The following is a 4,650-nucleotide window of genomic DNA, read 5'->3' on the forward strand; positions in this document are numbered from 1 at the left end:
CATATGGTTCTTGTTCTTTGCCTTGTTGATGTGATGAATTACATTAATTGTTTTCCTTATGTTGAACCATCCTTGCATACCTGTTATGAATCCCACTTGGTTATGGTGAATTATTTTTTTTATGTATCGTTGGATTCTATTTGCCAGTAGTTTATTCAGGAATTTTGCATCAATATTCATGAGAGATATTGGCCTATAGTTTTCTATTTTGGTGGTGTCTTTTCCTGGCTTTGGTATCAAAGATATGTTTGCTTCATAGAATGAATCTGGGAGGGTTCCATCTTCTATTTTCTGAAATAATTTATGTAGACTTGGTAACAGTTCTTCTCTAAATGTTTTATAAAATTCACTTGGAAACCCATCTGGTCCAGGGCTTTTCTTGGTTGGGTGAATGCCATTTTTGAGCTAGGGAAAGCTTTGGAAAAGAGATATTGCTAGGTGTCATCAAGTCAAGTACAACAGATCTGAACCCTGTGCCATCTTCAAACTCTCTAACAAACTCAAGCCCAGTACTATAGTCACTATGTCAACCCAGAAAGAAGGGCTAGATAATAAACACTGCATTGGAACATATGAAGGGAAGAACTGTTTAAAAGGAATAGATGATTAGGTATTAAATGCCTGACAACAGTGCAGAATAAGAGGTACATTGCAAAGTAGATAAAGGGAAGGAGAGGGAGAAAACTGTGAAACCAAAAATGATTAATTTTTAAAAAGAAAGTGAACTAGGGAGGGAGGAAAATGTACAATAATGTATGAATGAAAATCCAACTTTTGTGTAAACTTTAGTTAAAAATCACAATTCTGTCATCTTTATTCATTGTTTAGCTCTCAGATGCATAGCAAGCGACTGAAAAAAGCATGGTCTGAATCAGGCACATCTTATTCCTCAAAAAGATGTTGTAGCTCTTCAGTAACGTAAAGAGGCTCCTGACTACAGGCAATATGTCTCCTACCTTTGGTACCAAGGATATTGATTGTGGATCTAAGTTAGATGAAGTCATTTAAAGTTTAAATCTTTCCTCCATCTATCATGATGTTGGTTTTGGTCTTGTGCCAAGGATTTTTACTTTCATGACAATAATATTCAATTCATATTGAAAGCTGCAGTGTATAAATTTCTGCAGCAAGTGCTTCAAGTCCTCCTCACTTTCTTCCTCCCCCTTTTTTAATTGTGTTTTTAACCAAAGTTTACAGAAAAGTTAGATCTTCATTCATTCATTGTTGCACATTTTCCTCCCTACTTCCCCTCAGTTCACTTTTTTAAAAAAACATTCATTGTTGCCTCATTACCTCCCTCGACCCCCTCCCCCAGTCACTTGGAGCAAACAAAGCTATGCAATCTGCATTGTTGTTGTTATTATGTGCCGTCGAGTTGCTTGTGACTCACAGCAACCCTATGTACAACAGCCCTAAATCTGCCCTACCCTGTGCCAATCTCACCTTCTCTGACACATCCATTACCCCAGTCACTGAATCAATCCATGTCATCGAGGGTCTTCCTTTCCTGCACTGTCCCTCCACCTTCCCAAGCATGACGTCCCTCTCCAAGGACCAGTCCCTCCTTGCAACACATCCAAAGTATGTCAGACCAAGCTTCAGAATCCTTGCCTCTAATGAGCAGCCCAGCTTCACACTCTCCAGGACAAACCTGTTTGTATTCCTAGCAGGCCATGATATAGTCAATACTCTTCAACAACACCACAGCTCAAAGGCATCAATTCTCCTTCTATCATCCCTAGTCATTGTCCAGCTCTCTGGTGCATAGCAAGTGATTGCAAAGACCAAGGCATGTATCAGGAGCACCTTAGTCTCCAAACTGACATCTTTGCACTTCAGCACTTTAGAGAGGTCTCTAACCACAGACTTTCCTATTGCAATAAGTCTTTTTATTTCCTGGCTGCTGGTGCCAAAAGTGTTGACTGTGGTTCCAAGCAAATCAAAACTGTGAACAATCTCAATATCTTCACCATCCATTATGATGCTTCCAATTGGTCCAGTGGTGAGAATCTTTGGGGTGTTTTTTTTTTATATTGAGTCTCAATCCATACTGAAGACTGCAGTCCCTGACCTTCCACAGCAAGTGCTTCAGGTCCTCCTCAGTTTCAGCAAGCAGGGTTGTGTCATCTGAATAACGTAGATTGTTGATGATTCTTCCTCTAATCTTGATGCCACACTTCTCCTCATAGAGCCCAGCCTCCCAGATAATCTGTCATTTGCATACCAAGCTTTATTGATTCTTCTTCCAATTCTGATGCCACGTTCTTCTTCATAGAGTCCTGTTTCTCAAATAATTTGCTCAGCATATGAGTTAAACAGGTATGGAGAAAGAATACAACCCCAATATACACCTTTCCTAATTTTAAACCATGTTGTGTTTTTCTCCTCTGTTTTCACAACAGCCACATGGTCCAGGTGAAGGTCTCACACAAGCACAATTAAATGTTCAGGAATTCCTATTCTTCTCAAAGTTAGCCATAACTTGTCTTGATCCACAGTCAGATGTCTTTGCATAGTCAATAAAGCACAAATAGACATTCTTCTAGCTTTCCATGTAACATTGGCAACGATATCCCTCTGTCATTTAGAAGTGTCACAGCCTCTTGTAAATCCAGCTTGAACAGATGGCAACTAGCTTTGAATGGAAAGGCAGTGAAAACCAAAGATTCCATAATGTAAGGGTGAAGAAATGGTAAAGGTGTTTGTGATTTATATGAATGTGAAGAAATATTATGTATTTTAAAAATCTGTGATGCTTATCTATGCTTAATCAATTTTTGTCAATTGGTAGTTACCAGTCTCTATGAGTCGCAGGTGACTCGACAGAACATAAAAACAAGAGATTTATGGGGTCATATCTACCTCACAGTAATTGTTGTTGACTGCCTTCAAGTCAAACATGACTCATAGCAACCTTATGAACAAAAAGCCTGAAGCCCCTTTACAACTATCAACATTTATCAAAGTTCATAGAGTGTCTGGAGGCATGTTGTTTAGGAAGTGGATGCCACTCCTTCCAAACCTGTCATAGTATGTTATTGTTGTTATGTGCCATTAAGTCACCTGCAATGTTTAGTGACCCTATGTACAGCAGCTCTGAACCCTTCCCAATTACAATACACCAACCCTCACTGCCACAGTCACTGTATCATCTGGGATCTCCCTCTCCTGAACTGTCCATCCACCTTTTTGAGCATGATGTCCTTCTCCTGGCCATGTGCCCAAAGTAAGTGAGGCGGAGCTTCAAAATGTGTCTTCTAGGTTGCAACACCCCCATGATACATCTTCAAGGATATGAACATGTACGGCCAAGCACAATCAATAAGAGTGCATCTAAATTCCAAAATCAATCTCCATAATAGTCTATGTGTTTCCTACTGCCAAAGGGGCCCTTTAGAGTAGTGAGAGAAGATCTTCACCCTGAAACCCACAGCGTCCCTTTTCAGCAGGAAGTAGCTAAGAGAATACGCCGTCCCCTTTTCCTTATGACTCAGGGTGAAGTCTCTCTCAGGGAGGAGTGATAGGGAATGGCAAAGGATACACTGACAAAGAAGATTAGTCAGAACTGGCTTTGACAAGCACTGTGGCATTTGGACAAGAACAAACTGGGAGGAGGGTAGAGAGAATAGTGCAACAATGAATGAGTGGAAGCCCAAAATCTCTGTAAATGTTTATGAAAATTAATAAAATATAGAGAAAAAAAAATCCTAGCCTCCAAGGAGAGACTTGGTTTCACCCTCTCCAAGACAGATCTATTGGTTTTCTTGGCAGTCCATGATATGTTCAAGACTCTTCTCCAGGACCACAGCTCAGAGGCAGCATCTATTTTTTTTCTGTCATCCTTACTCATTGTCCAGCTCTCTGAAGCATTACATGTAATTGAGAAAAACATGGCCTGGATTAGGTGCACCTTTGTCTCTCGACATACATCGTTGCTCTTCAGCATTCCAGAGAGGTCCCTGATGGCAGATTTTCCCAACACAACTCATCTTTTGATTTCATGACTGCTGGTGTTGAGTGTTGATTGTGGGTCTGAGCAAGGTGTAATTACTAACGACCTCAATCTCCTCTCCATCTAATATGGTACTGCCAATTGGCCCAGTGGTAAAAATCTTTGTCTTCTTGATGCTAAGCTTCAATCTATATTGAAGACTAAAGTCCTTGACCTTTTGCAGCAAGTGCTTCAGGTCCTCTTCAATTTCAGCAAGCAAGGTTGTGTCATCTGCATATTGTAGGTCATTAATGAGTCTTTTTCCAATCTTGATGCCACACTTCTCCTCATAGAGCCGTGCTTTCCGAATGATCTGTTCTGCATACAGATTGAAAAGGTACAGGGACAGGATGCATCCCCGATGCACTCCTTTCCTGATTTTGAACCAGTGTTTCCTTGCTCTGTTCTGAGGACTGCTTCTTGGTCCTAGTATAGGTTTCATATAAGCATGATCAAGTGTTCTGAGATTCCCATTTTCCTCAAGGTTAGCCACAATTCATAGTTGAATGCCTTCGCATATTCAATGAAACATAGGTAGGTATTCATCTGGTATTCTTTCCTTTCTGCCAAGATACATCTGACATTGGCAATAATGTCCCTAGTGCCACAACCTCTTCGCAACCCAGCCTATGTTTCTGGTAGTTCTCTGTCAACATACT

The sequence above is a fragment of the Elephantulus edwardii genome, unplaced genomic scaffold (genome assembly GCF_000299155.1).
Source record: "Elephantulus edwardii isolate Elephantulus edwardi_28Jun2011 unplaced genomic scaffold, EleEdw1.0 scaffold00230, whole genome shotgun sequence".
Taxonomy (NCBI): Eukaryota; Metazoa; Chordata; class Mammalia; order Macroscelidea; family Macroscelididae; genus Elephantulus; species Elephantulus edwardii.